A 16,108-nucleotide genomic window follows, 5' to 3' on the forward strand; every position below is an offset into this window, starting at 1 on the left:
ACCTAAATACATTTTTAAAATAGTACTGTAGCCTGGCATATTCATATGCCAAATATAGTAACAATGATGGTTCTCATTCCCTTGACACTGAAGAACCTCTAATGCAGCAACATTGAGAAGGACGAGTAAAAAGAGGCTGCTAAAATCTCAGGGTTAGGATGAATGGAGACATTACTGGGCCCACACAAGCAAATCTCTGATCAACGGGATGACAGTGACAGTGATACAGTGATATCATTTAAAATATATAATATATACATCATATATAATATGATGGACTAGAGCAATAGCACAGTGTGTAGGGTTTTTGCTTCTCATGCAGTCAACCTGGGTTCGATTCTTCCACCCATCTCAGATACTAACAGGATGACAGTGCTCCAGTGCTATATAATATAATATATAGTAATGAAGTCATATATGATAATAAATAATAATAAAATTATATATATATATATATAATATCGCATCCAGGGTCAGGGGAATGAAGCCCAATATTGTTACTGTTTTTGGCATATTGAATATGCCACGGGTAGTTTGCCAGGCTCTGCTCTGCGAGATTTTGCATCACTCTTTTCCGGGAGCTTCGTCACTTAGTCTGTGTATCTTGGCCATTGATGAGATTACATGGTGCTGGGGGCACTTTGTGGGTGAGACTTCCAAGCTATTGGAAAACTGGGGATGTGGGTAGAGGAGGCTCAATCTGGATCCGGCTTGGAGATCTCAGCCACAGGTCACATATACCTGGGTTCCCCTGTTGGTTCTTTCATGTGTGAGGCTCGTCCGAACATGTGGAGAGTGGTTGTGAGCATGTCTGCGGCTGGGTTCTGGAGGTTTTTGGCTGCCGGGACTCTGATTGAGGCGTGGAGGGAAACTAACTCTGTCGCCTCCAAGGGACCCTGGTGAAGACAGCCTGATGTGGGGGCAGAAGATTCTGCTGAAGGAATAGTACTAAAAGTTATTATATACTGGACATAAACTAGTTGTTTTATACTTATTAAATATAATCTCAGAGTGCCTGGCAAGCTACCAAGCGTATTCCGCCCACACAGGCTACTCCTGGGGTATTCGATATGCCAAAAATAGTAACAACAAGTCTCAACAATGGAGACGTTACTGGTACCTGCTCAAGCAAATCAATGAACAATAGGACAACAGTGCTACAGTGCATATCTATTTTATACTTATTAAATGTTAGATTAATATATCATAAAATCTACATTTCATCATCTGTGTTTTATTAGTAGTTTGTCCTTCAAAATCACACACTTAAGTACCATTGTATGCAAAAGATATGTTTTTGTGACTGTTCAGCTTGATTATTAGTAAAACAGTGTGATGCTTATCTGTGTTTTGTTTGTTTTATGAGGCCAAAACCTATTAACTTTATATTCTTATTTTTGCATACCTTTTTTTTGTAAAGGACTATTGTCACCTTATAGCTTCCCAATCGTAAATAACTGTTCCAATTTATCCGGTTCTTAAGGGGTTCTCTAATTATAGGACTTTCAGTTATAATATCAGGAAAGTTCCAGGATGACTCAATGAGTTACTCTTAATTTCTTTTACTATGTGTTTATTATCAGCACCGGAGATTTCTAAACCCCTTCCTGCTTCACACACTTTTAGTAGTCTAAAACACTTGCAATGATAAACTTCTCATATTTAAAGTATTATAAAATTCTCCCTTTTAAAAATGTACATGGAACCTGTTAACAATTGAAGTGTTCACTTTTTTTCCCTTAGAAGGAGCTGCTTCCATTATTCTCTGTATATATATCATCCTTAATTTTCATTTAAGCGTCATAAATTACAAATGACACTCCTCTCCTGTGAAAATTATGTTCCTTTATTGCCTTCCACTGTTCAGTCTGAGAACTGTATATCTTTCACTTCGATGGTTGAATGCGGAGTGGCCATAGGGTAATAATAATAGTAATAATAATAATGCAGAGAGTCTCTTGCCCACACGCCTGAGTGTCTCCCCCGGGGCCACTCGGAGGGGATGGGCTCCAGCTTCTCCACCCCGAGCAGAGCCACAGCAATGCTCAAGGACCCTCTCCACAGGTTCGGACAGGCCTCACGCATGAAGGTAACAGCAGAGGAACCCAGGTGTATGTAATCCCATCAACGGCCAATATCCAGAAGCTCCCGATATCTTATAACCTACTTCTCCCTCTGGGGGAAACTAGCAAGCTACTGAGAGTTTCTTGTCCACATGGGACAGCCCTGGAAGCTTCCCATGGTGTATTCATATGCTAAAGCCTGTAACATGCTGGATCTCATTCTCCTGACCCTGAAAGAGCCTCCAGTGTGGCGTCATTGGGAAGGCCGAGTGGAGAGAGGCTTCTAAAATCTCAGGGAAAGGACGAATGGGGAGGTTACTCAGCCCGCTCGAGAAATCAATGATCAATGGGATTTCGTGATTTGTAAGTAATAATGCAAAATGTATAGGAATACATTATCAGAGATACACAGGGTGAAATATGGGTAAAGTTTCTCCTACCAATAACAGCACTTATGCTTGAATAGCTCTGTTAGAGTATGTAAAATGGATCTCTATATTCAATTCTAAATCTTTAGATGATAATCTTAATCTTGACCAAAATCATAGTATGCATAGAGCAATCACATATTTTTATGAGAACAACTTTTGCACACTGCACAACTAAAATACTTTTCAAGTCTTCTAATGATCAGAACTGCTGTCATCATCAGTGATTTATATCTACGTGTGTGTGTTCCTACATGTTATTCATAAACAACATGTTATTTAGGCATGTGTTTGGTGAGAGGACTTGCATTGTAATTTCCTCAATGCTGTATTACAAGGGGTGGCGGGGGGCGGAAGTGTGATGAAACTCTATGATAATCACATGTGTACTCCACTCTCAATGCATAGCATGCATTATAAAACTTTTCCAGAAAAGAGCTCTCCTACAGATTCTTAGGAGACTGCCTATGCAAGTGTATAATAAATGGGAGGTAAATTTCAAACAAATAGCTTATTTTTATTTCCAATTCAGTCATCCATTATGTAGGACCATTATGTTTTGACTCCTACTGAGCTGAGCACTGCGGGAACAATGTGTAGAGCAGAGCTGACTACCATCCTGATTAGACTAGAAGCTGAGACAGAGTAATTCAAATAGAATAGACTGGCCAATAGCTGGACAGAGGGGGTTGAATGAAATGAGGAAGCCATTTACAGAATTGGGCAGCATCACAAAGGTGAGATTATCCAGGTTCAATCCCTCATCCATGGCTCTCATATTCTTCTGTGGAATACTGTGGTCATCTCCTGCTGTTAACACTCAGTTTTGTTCTCTTGCAGGTTAGCAAATAACATCTATTTGGAACTATTAGGATTTGCTACAGTTTCACTAAGGAAAACCCCCACAGTGCTTTAAATAAGAAACTGCACCTGTACTTATCTAATTTTATATTCATATAATCTACATTCTGGTAATTGAAAATCAAACAACAAATGTAAGAAGGAAGGTTATTTAAGTCCAAGAGCTGAGAAAAAAAAGTACATGAAAATTGATTCACATTGCATATGGAAGCAGTGATAATTATAGCAGGCATTGGACAACTTTCTTTGCCTTCAGAAAAGTAGGCAAGTGACGGGGAACCAGAGGACAAAGCTGAGGGTGAATGTTTTATAGTAAGTTTAAACAATTGTGGACTTTATGATCCTTACAATTCATTACAAATAACAGTAATTTTGCTGCTGAGATGTGAATTTGAAACACAAAATAACTGTTAAAGTGTAGAACAGAATCCTGTGTGAAAGGTTCAAGCTTATATGTCTACCCCTTATGAGCGTATTGTGATTAGACTTACTTAATGCAATATTTTATTGAACTCAAATAATTGACATGGTGAACTTGGCATTGCTATTGAAACCATACAGATAAAATTACAAAGTGGAAAAATTGCAAATTGGTCCTGGAAGTCAAGTCCATTTGAGTGAAGAATTTTGAAAATACTTCTAATGAAAAAGGAACTAATGAAGAGTTAAATTTCTCATGACAAATTGGCAGTGGGGTGAACATTATATGCACATTGTACACAATTTATTTTTGTCACAATTTGTTTTTTATTTTACATTAATATATAATATCAAATTTTTAAATCAAAATATTCACTAAATTGGATAAAACAAGTTTAATGGATGCATTTCATTATTATATATCCAACTCCCATTAAACACTTGTTTTCTTGGTAAATGGAAAGCAAATGATCTCTTACTTTTATCCTTTTTTAAAAGGTCATAAGCAGTCTAATTTGGAGATTTTATTTTTAAAATTAAAAACTTTTCAGATTGAAAAATAACACCTAAAAGGTCAAATACTGTATGTGCAGAAATGTGCCCTTCATACAGCTTGCCTAAATCCCGCTTTCAAAAAAGCTGAAAGCAAAGTGATCTTGTGCAATTATGTTTAGCTGGTAATTTCCTCATCTTTAGCAGAGCATTATTCTGTACCTTTGGGTGAAACTGGCAGATGATCATCAATCGTGTTTTTGCCTCCCAGTGCACATTGAAAACATAAAATTTGGTGAGTATGAATTAAATTAATGGCAGGAAAAACACACAGGCCTATTTTATACTGTGAGATGCAAACATTAAGTTGACAATTATTATCAGTGTCTACTCCAGGGCCCTTTTATCAGAGGTTGATTTATTTCATGCACTTTTTTTGTATCAAAGCCATAACTGATCTACAAGGCTCTAGATATTTGAAGATAACTCAAGCCAAAATAGACACTATTAGAAGAAGCAGATGTGTATCTGTTAATTCACCTTGTACTCTAAACTTAATAATGGGGAGCAGAACAATGTGTTCTAAGCAAGAACATGCAAGAAAACATATAAAGGGATTTGGAGAGATAATGCTGTTGATAAGGTGCTCACCTTTCAAGTGGCAGATTTGGGAGAACCATGTGTGCTACCCACATCAGTCACAGGAATGATCCATGAACAATAAGCCATGAGTAAACCCTGAGCAATCTTGGGGGTGGTCACGAAACAAAATAAAACAAACCAAAAAAAAAGGACTAATGGTAGGATTTTGAAATGTACTGGGTGAAAATGCATTCATTTAACCAGCACTTTGCCTTTCCTAATGTCTTTAGAGAAATCCCGGCTCTCAGTCCATCGGATAACGCATAAAATGTGTTATAAAATAGACTTGACTTTTAGTTACTAATTTCTTAGTTGTATGGACCCAAACTGTATTTGCTAATGGCCACTTCCTTTTTCTTATTTTCTAAAGGTTGTTTTTTTTTCTGGAAAAAAACAGACTTTTCTCATTTTATGAACAAATAAACATTAATCTACAAATGATTAATCACAAATGATTGATCCCCTTGGAAAGGATAATAGAATTATCTCCCACTTGCCATAACTATCATACAACTCATTTCACATTTACTGCCTATCTTTTATAGTTATACCTAAATCCTAGTTGTCCAGATTGATTTTATTTTTATTACTATTTATAAACCCTTTTAAATATAATAATATTATTATATATTGACATCTTTACATGTTAAATATATCCTACATTCCTTACATGACTTATTTAATTTAACTGATATAGAAATATAAAAATTAAAGTTAACTCTCTTAACATAGTGTGAAAGATATGAAATAAAAATAAACCTGAAACCTATGTGCTTATTTCTACTCCATATCATGAAAACAAAACACATTATTCAAAACTATACTAGTAAACTTCAATTGTAGCTGTGTGCAGCATATTCTTTTCTCTAGGATGTGTTATTATCCTTTAAGAAACATATATCAATAGAGAATGTCTTTCCCTTAGGATGAATTTCTTCTGCCTTATCCCTTAAGTAAACAAAACATGGTTTTCTGGAAAAAGTAGGACTCTCATTTCATTCATTTTCAGAGCAAAGTTCAAATGACTATACCGGCCTTGTTAGTTTACTTTGATTTGAAGAACTGTGCCCTCAAACTTCAAACATAAGTATTCATGCATTTGTGCATGCACACATGTATAGATACACATACATGAATCAAACACAAACAGATAGAATTAGTCATTTTGTGAGCATATTTACACATATGAAGTATAGGAAAACAATTTATTTAGATATCTTTTACTTTAAACTGTATTTGAAGCCTAGTAAACAGTGCAGTTTGGTATAAGATAAACTATAGCCATGATTAAATAAGAAAAATAATTAATAACATACTTTAAAAAATGATAATGAATTTTCTTCAATCTAGTCAAATTGTTTTTCATACAACCAAGAGTCAATTGTTTCAATAAAGAAGATTTATCCATAATACTTAAATTTGATCTTAGAATTATTATCTCAAATAGACTATTAATCTATAGTGAAATTAGTGTTAGGAGAGTTTGATAATCATAGCCTTGGCTGCCTGTTTGATGTTTATAAATGCTAAAAGTGGTTATGTTGAACTGAAAAATATGAAGTGTTTGCCAACTATTGTATCTCTACTGTTTTATATTCATTCTATGTGTCTTTCACACTGAGTTCCTTTATAAAATTGACTATATTCCAAGTCTTGTTTTGACTGCTCCTCCAACACACTATTGAGTATACTATGAAAATTAACATTCCCGACTACAATTTTTATGTAATTAACCTTGTTTATCATTGACTATTAAATGCTTACCAAGTTATCTTGGCATTCTATATTTTGGATTTATTCTTCTACCTTAAATTTAATTCTGAGAAAAAAATTTAGTCACTGAAATGAAACAACAGAATATTCTATTTGCTCTTGTACAAATAATTCTCTTCGTTCTTAATTTCACAACCTATCTCTGTTACTCTAACTTTCTATAATTGATCATTTTTAGCTTGGATTTTAGAAATAAGCTACTTTTAAAATTGCTTTTTGTTCTACAATAAATTATTAGTTATATACCATTTAGTCTTGGAGGAATATCTTTTAGCCATTTTTTTTTACTGTATTGAACAATTCACTGAAGCTTAGACACTGTTTCTTTTGAGGTGCAGAAGCTTCTTAATTTTATATAGTCCCATTTGTTTATCTTTGCTTTCACTTGCTTGGTCAGTGGTGTTTCATCTTTGAAGATGACTTGAGCTTCAATGTCATGGAGCTTCAATTACATGGAAGTAAGTGTTTTGCCTACACTCCCATGTACCTTAGGGATTCATGTATGATATTCAGGTCTTTAATCTATTTGATCTGACTTTTGTGCAAGGCATTAGAAAAAAAAATGGTCTGAGTTCGGTTCTTCACATGTTGGTGCCCAGAACCTCTTGTCGGAGAGGCTTCCCTTGCTCCACTTAATACTTCTTGCTCCCTTCTCAAAGATTAAATGTGAATATATTTGGGGGTCTGAGACAAGATTCTAAACTGTATTTCATTTTTCTGCAGGTCCTCTTTTGTTCCAGTGTCATGCTGTTTTAATTACTACCACTTTGCAGTAGAGTATGAAGTCAGGGAAGTTGAGGCCTCACATCTTGTTTTTCCCATGGTTTGATATCGCTATTTGTGGAGGTTTAATGTTCCATATAAATTTGAGGATTATTCTGTTCATTTCTTTAAAAAAAGTCTTGAGTATATTTTTAGGGACCATATTGAATCCATATAATGCTTTGGGGAATATTGCATTTTTTACAATGTTAATTCTTCCAATCTATGAGCAGGGATTGTGTCTCCATTCCCTGGTGTCCTATTTAATTTATTGGAGTAAAGTTTTGTAATATATATATGTATATACATATATATTTACATACACATATATATTCATGTGTGTGAATACATATATATGCATACACACATATACATATCTCTCTATATATGTCTTTCTTCTCTCATTATTTGAATATAGAAAATCCATGGACTTCTGAGTTTGATTTTATAATCTGACACTATATTGTCACTGTCACTGTCATCCCATTGTTGATCAATTTGCTCGAGCAGGCACCAGTAACGTCTCAATTCATCCCAGCCTTGAGATTTGTAGCAGCCTCTACTCCTCTTTCCCAATGACTGCAGGCTCTTTCAAGGTAAGGGGAATGAGACCTGTTATTGTTACTGTTTGGCATATTGAAATTTGGCATATTGAGTATGCCACGGGGAGCTTGCCAGGCTCTTCCTTGTGGATGGGATACTCTTAGAAGTTGAGGGGCTCTCAGAGAAGAATGTAAAACTTATATCAGAGAATACAAGCAAGTATGTTAAAACCAAACACATGTGTGCTGATTTAGGCGCATCAGTGGGCTAGACTATAAGAGGTCTCACGGCTCTTCCAGGAGCTTTGTTTTATATAGTCTCTGGATCTTGGCTGTTGATGGGATTACATGGCGATAGGGGCAATTTGTGACTGCCAAGCTACTGGAAAATAGGGGGTCTAGATGGAGGAGGCCGAGTCCCAATCCGAGCAGCCTTGGAGATCTCAGCCCCAGGTCCTGCTTGCCTGGGTTTCTCTGCCGGTTCCTTCATGCGTGAGGCTTGTCTGAGTGATGGAGAGTGGCCCTGAGCATGGCTGTGGCTGGGTTTTGGAGTTTTTCAGCTGCCGGGGATCTGCTTGTGGTGAAGAGGGAAACTCAACCTGCCCCACTCCGAGGGGCCCCAGTGAAGAAAGCCTGGCGAGGGCATAGGAGATTCTGCATCCTGACACTGTATTAAATCAGTTTATTTTTTCTAAGAACTTTTTTGTAGATTCTTTAGGATTTTCTAAGTATAGTACCATGTCATCTGCAAATTGTGAAAGCTTGACTTCTTCCTTTCCTATCTTAAACATGTTTTATATCTTTTTCTTGCCTAACTGCTATGACAAGTAATTCCAGAATTATAATGAATTGGAGTGGCATAAATAGGCAAGCTTGTCTTGCACCTAATCTTAGGAGGAATGCTTTCAGTTTCTCCCCATTGAGAATAATAGTTGCTATGGGCTTGTGATCAGTGGCTTTGACTATATTGAGGAAAGTTTCTTCAACCTTCATTTTCTTTTTAGAGTTTTTAATCTGGAACAGATACTAGATCTTGTCAAATTCTTTCCCTGCATCTATTGATATAGTCATACGACTTAATTTTCTTTTGTTGATATGGTGTACTATGTTAATTGACTGCTATGTTGAACCATGCTTGCATCCCTGGCATGAATCACACTTGGTCATGGTATAAAATCTTTTTGATGAATTGTTGGATTCAACTTGCTAGTATTTTGTTGATAATATTTCCATCTTTTTTCATCATGAACATTAATCTATAATTTTCATTTTTTGTGGTGTCTGTCTGTTTTGGACTAGAGTACATGCAAGACATTTGCCTTGCATGCAGCTGACCTGAGTTTAATTCCTCGGTCCACCCTTTTCCAAGAGCCCAGCTAACTACCGAAAGTATCCTTCCCACATGGCAGAGCCTGGCAAGCTACCCGGGGCATATTCAATATGCCAAAAACAGTAACAAGAAGTTTCACAATGAAGACGTTACTGGTGCTTGCTTGAGCAAATCAATGAACAACAGGACGACAGTGCTACAGTGCTATCTGCTTATGTCACCCTCATAGAAACTGTTTGGGAGTTATTTTATTTTTTTTTTCCTTAGTTGAAGAGAATTGGCAGTAGGTCTTTAAAGCTTTGAAAGAATTCACTAGTGAATCTGTCTGGGCCTGGACTTTTGTTTGGGGGAAGATTTTTAATTACCACTTCAATTTCATCAACGATAATAGATTTGTTCAGGTAAACCAAATTTTCTTGGTACAGCCTTTGGAGGTTATAACAGCTCAGAATTTTATCTATTTTTCAAGGTTCTGTTGTTTTATACCATAAGGATTTTCAAAGTAATCTTTGATAATCTTTTTAATTTCTGTGGTTTCTGTTGTGATATAACCCTTTTCAATTCTTAATTGTTTTATTAGGGTTGTCTCTCTCTCTATTCTTTTTAAGTCTTGCTAGTCCATCATTTATCATTTATATTTTCAAACAAACAGCTCTTGGTTTCATTGATCTTTTGGATTGTTTTTTTGGGATTCCATCTCGTAAATTTCTGCACTGAGTTTTCTTATTTTTTTCCTCCTGCTTGGTCATTTTCTAAGACCTTAAGCTGTGAAGTCAAGTTGTTTATGTGGGCCCTTTTTTCCTTTCTGATGAATGTTTGCAGAACTATAAGCTTTCCTTTTAACACTGCTTTTGCTGTGTCCCACAGGTTCTGGTAGCTCATGTCCCGATTTTCATTTGTTTCCAGGAATCTTTTAATTTTTCTTTAATTTCTTCTCTAACCTACTGGTTTTTCAGTAGTGAGCTGTTTAATTTCCAGGTGTTTGATTTAGTTCTCCACTTCTGTGTGTGATTCACTACTATTTTAAGTGAATTATGCTCTGAAAATATAGTTGATACCATTTCTATCTTCTGGATTTTATATAGGTTGTTTTGTGACTCCACATATGGTCTTTCTTGGAGAATGTTCTATGTGCAGAGGAGAAGAATGTGTATTTGGCTTTTGGGAGATAAAAAGACCTGTATATATCTATTACCCCTATCTTTTCAATTTCTTCCTCCAAAGCCAGTATTTCCATGCTGAGTTTTAGTCTCGTTGATCTATCAAGAGATGATAAACTTGTGTTGAAGTCTCCAGCTACAATATTTTCGCTGCCAATTTCCTCAAGTACTTGGTCTATTAGCATCTGTTTTAAGTATTCTGCTGGCCCCTCATTGGTTACATGTATGTTTAGGAGCATAATTTCTTCCTGTTTTCTATATATTTTGATTATTTAAAAATGGCTTTACTGTTCCTTCTACCCCTTTTTAGCCTGAAATCTTTATCCTTGGATACTAGTATGGACACTCCAGCTTTTTATGCAAGAGTAGTTTGCTTGAAAAATTGTTTTCCAGCCTTTGACTTTGGGCCTGTGCTTGCTCTGACTATTCATATGTGTTTCTTGTAGGCAACAGAATGTTGGATTCAGTTATTTAATCCACTTTGCCATTCTGTGTCTCTTAATTGGTGCATTTTGTCCATTGGTATTGAGAGAGATTATTATCATGGGGTTTTGTACCGTCTTTCTCTAGAAATTTGTTGTGTTTGTGGGGTTTGTCTAGCCTTACAGTAGTCTATTCAGTCCTTTTAGAGTTGTTTTTTATTCTATGAAGTACTTGAGCTATTGTTTATCCATGAAGTTGTGTCTGAGTCCTTCAATTCTGAAAGAGGGTCTAGCCAGGTAAAGTATTCTTGGTGATGCATTTATTTCATTGTTTTTAAAACTATATCCCACAGCTGACTTCAGGCCTGGAGAATTTCATATGATAGGTCTGCTGTAAATCTAAAGGATGATCCTTTGTATATAATTTCCTTCTTTGATCTTGCTATATTCAGCATTTTATCTCTATGTATGATATTTTATATTCTGGGATATATCTTGGGGTCTTTTTATTGGGGTCTCTTTTAGCTAGTATCCTTTGAGCTTCTTGAATCTGGATATTTTTGTTTTCCAGTTGTGGAAACTTTTCAGCAATGATTTCTTTCATTGTTACTACCTCATTGGGGTTGCCTCTCTATCCCTCTGGGACTCTGATGATTCTTATGTTGTTCTCTTGAATCAGAGAAGTCTCTTATCCAACTTTGAGCTATTTTGAGATCTTTTTCCATCTTCTGTCATTGCCTGTTTGCTTTCTGGAGTGTTTCTTTAAGCTCACTGAATCTGTCTTCAGCTGTTGCCATTTGACGTTGAGGGCACCCATTCAGTTTTTCATTTCATCTATCAAATGTTTTATTGATTATATTTCTGTTTGTAGATTTCTAGTTTCTGATCTCATTTCCTCCTGTATTTTATTGGCTGTCCATTCCACTGTTGTTCTCATATCTTCCTTTATTTTTTTGGATGGCCATTCCACTGATCCTTTGAGCTCATTGAACATCCTCACCTTTTCCTTTTTGTATTCTTTTATTAAAGACATTTGTATGTGTGTATTCCATATTGGCATGTAAGGGCTCCTATCATACCCCCAACCTCTGGTAACACTCTGCATTATCTTTCCAGAGCACCTGTGGCAGTCTGGGGTGGTGATCTCTTCTGTCCCCTTTTAGGATATTCTCTTCTTTTTTGGTCTTCCTTTTTAACTGTGTGGAGCTACATTGGAGATGGATTGTATGGGTTATAATGGAGCAGTATAACTGGTATTTGCATGAGAAGCTGCCTGCTTCAAAAGTCATGCCCTTCGTTTTTCTAACCCGTGGGTAGAGTCTAGCAGAGGTCGATGGTTTGAATCCCATGCAGTTTCATCCTAAAATTTCACCCAAGGTCCACTTGGCTGCCTCTGATCCAAGCAACAGCCAGTACTGAAGAAACACTCACTCTGCCTGTCTTCTTTTAATATTAAGGTAATATTAAGTTAGACTGTCAGGACTGATTTAGTTTCTTTAATATTTTGGAAGATAATTAGTAGTATAGGTAGTAACTCTTATTTGAATTGTTGTTAAAACTCAATAGTGATTTTATTTTATCTGTACTTTTGTTCTTCAGTAGTTTTTAAATTACTATTTCAAATTTGTTGCTCGTGATTAGTTTGTTCAAGTTTTCTTATTCTTTCTGATTCAGTCTCAAGAGATAGCATAATCCTATATATTCATCTATTGTGTCTAGGTCCCCTGCTTATTAGCATAAAATGTTTAATAGTAGTAACTTAATATCATATATATATCATATGTTCACTTGTATCACTTGTATCACTTATCATCCTTCGATTTACTCGAGCAGGAGCCAGTAACATCTCCATTTGTCCCTGTGGCGTGCTAGTGCAGCCCAATGATATCTGCTTGCTCCAGGAACAGGAAGAGCCTCAAATTGCTCATTCAGGGATGTGATGAAGAAATCTGACCATCTAGTTGGTGGGCGCCAACGTGGTCTTCTGATGTCCCTTGGAATCCAGTGAGTAACAGCTTTAGTCAAGTGGCTGTCTCTGAATTGCATTACATGACCAGCCCATCTGATTTTTGTTGCCTTGGCAAACGAGACAGCGTCCCTGATTCTTGACCTTCGACAGTAGTCAAAACTCCGAATTCCTTCTCTCACTTGAGTGAGACATGATATTCCCAGCATAGCTCTTTCGATTCCTCTTTGGGATACCCTAATAGCTTTCTCATCCTGTTTGCGTAGGGCCCAGGTCTCTGAGGCATATGTTAGTGCAGAAAGAATGGTGGAATTGAAAAGATGTGCCCGGAGTGAGAGATTCTTCGTTCTCTTAACCACTTCTTCGATGCTCTTGAAGGCATTCCACACTGCTCTCTTCCTCCTGCACAATTCTGGCACCATGTCATTCCTCATGTTGATTTCTCAACCCAGGTACACATAGCTGCTGCATTTGGAGATATTTGTTCTATTGAGAGCAAATGGAGCTTCAGGGACTAGTTCCTGTTTCATGAGTGTTGTCTTGTTGAGATTCAACTGTTATATGTTATTTTGATTATATTTTGTAATATCCTCTCTTTCAGCTCTGATCTGATTTATTTGTGTACTTTCCATATTTCACTCATACATCTGAGAGTTTTTCCATCTTGTTTATTTTCGTTTAAATCAACTTCTGGATTCATTTACACTTTGCATTGTTTTCTTGATATTTATATTAAAATTTCTATTCAAATGTTTATTATTATGTTCCCCACTTATTTTACATGGATTTTTGTTGTCTTTCAATTTCTGAAGTGGTGAGGTTAGGATGCACTGTATCACTGTCCTCCCATTGTTCATCGATTTGCTCAAGCTGGCACCAGTAATGTCTCCATTGTGAGACTTGTTACTGTATTTGGCATATTGAATACACCACGGGTAGCTTTCTATGCTCTGATGTGCAGGAGGGATACTCTCTGTAGCTTGCCAGGCCCTCCAAGAGGGATAGAGAAATGGAACCCGGGTCGGCCACATGTTCTGATATATTTCTTGTTTCCTTTCTGATTCCAGCCTAAATTGCTATGAACTTTCAATAAATTCTGCTTTTGCTCTGTCTCATAGATTCTGATAGTTTGTGTCTTCATTCATGAATATTTTGCACAAACCTTTTATTTATCTCTTATCCCCTTTTGATCAAATTAAGGTTTAACAAAGTTTTATTATATTTTGAATATGTATTACTTTCTCTATTTTCCTATAACCCTCTTGGAGATCCCGGCAAGCTACCTAGAGTATCCCGCCCACTTGGCAGAGCCTGGCAAGCTACCCGTGGCATATTCAATTTGCCAAATACAGTAACAATAATGGGTCTCATTCCCCTGACCCTGAAAGAGCCTCCAATATGGCACCGTTTGGAAAGATGAGTAAGGAGATGCTGCTAAAATTTCAGAACTGGGATAAATTGAGACTTTACTGGTGCCTGCTTGAGCAAATCAATGAACAATGGGATGACAGTGATTTTCCTATAATGTTTTACTTTTATTAAGCATAATAATATATGCTTATTAAGCATATGATGTTCCAGCACCATTCACACTAGCAATGTCAACCTCCCTTCAACAGAAACATCAGTTTGCTTGCACCTCCCAGTCTTGCTCCTTAACAGCCACACTTTTTAAAGTTTGGCTTGTGAATCTTATGGTTCAGTGCTGTGACTCTGTGATTTGAATATATAGACATGCCACCTTCTACACTATGGATATTGGCTTTGTTTTATTGTCAATTTATACCTTCAGAACTCTGTGGCATGAAAAGAAATGTAATATTATTTTTATATTCATGACTTTATGGACCCTAAGATTGTATTCTAGCTTAGAATCCATTCTGTAGTATGTTTCATGAGTGTTTGAGAAAAATGTATTCATATTTGTGATGTTTGGAGAATCCTGTACAAAACAGAATTACATAGTCCCAAATTTACAAAAAAAAATTACCAAAATTCCAAAATAACAAAAAATCCCAGTTCTGATCATGAACTCTAACTATTGCTTACCCAAACCTTAAATCCTAATTCTAAACTTTCATGTATACCTAAATCTACACATAACAAAAAGCTTAGAACTAGCCACAAACCTAAATGAAGCCCCAGATTTAGCTCTACTTTAACACTGTTGCTCACCTTAAGAAAAAAGAAAAGTGATGGAATGGAGAGCTATAAATAAAATACTTACAATTGCATTTGAGTGTCCTGGATTTGGTTCTTGGCACTACATAAGTGCCCCTGTGTAATGCTTTGTGAAAATCCTCAGCAAAGAGCCAAAACTATTCTTGGGTACCACCACTTGTGTCCCATCCCCCACTTCCCCCCAGAAAAGAAAGGGTAAAGGGAAGAAGGGAGGGAAGGGGAGAGGAGGGAAGGAGAGAAGAGGGAAAGGAAAGGGGATAGGAGTGAATGAGGAAGTTAAGGGATGGGTTGGGGATGGGAAGAAGAAAGGAAGGGAAGGAAAAGAAGGGAGGGGAGAGAAGGGGAGGGGAGGGGAAGGTAGGGCAGAGAAGGGAGTGGAGGGGAGGGCAGGGAGAGGAGGGGAGAGGAGGGCAGGGAGGGAATAGAGGGAGGGAGGGAGAAAGGAAAGAAGGATGCTATTAGGATATTTTAAATATAGTTGGATCTTTGTGTCTTGACTGACAGATTTGGTTATATTTTATCTGTTAAAACTCCAGTAAGTACACAGTATTATGATAATTTTATGGTGCATATTTTTATGACTAATAATTGACAATAACTTGAGTTTAGATACTAGATTTTAAATATTTTTCCATAAAAATACTTTATAGCCTTATAATAATGATACTCAGATTTTGATTGATTTATCCTCATTCTTTTTTTAAAATTGACATGTTGAATAACATTATTTTGGAATCATAGACCCTGGGAAATAAAATGTTGAGTACCAAATTAATGATACATTTTAAGTTTTTCTTTCATCTGATACATACAAGTGCTACCTGTTATTTATGTTTATTCAAATGTATTTATTTCTGGTTACATGACTTTAGGAAATAATGAAGCATGCCTTATCTTCATGGTTACATAGTTTAAAAAATATCACTATCACACATTTTATTTGTAAATATCACTATTAACTTGATTTTTATAGAAAATTTTACTTCATTATTCAGTGTGAAAATAAGAGTAAAGTTTCTATTTTTCAAATAACTTTATTCTATCAAACCTCATCTTTATAAGAAAA

Source organism: Sorex araneus, chromosome 2, assembly GCF_027595985.1.
Source record: "Sorex araneus isolate mSorAra2 chromosome 2, mSorAra2.pri, whole genome shotgun sequence".
NCBI lineage: Eukaryota > Metazoa > Chordata > Mammalia > Eulipotyphla > Soricidae > Sorex > Sorex araneus.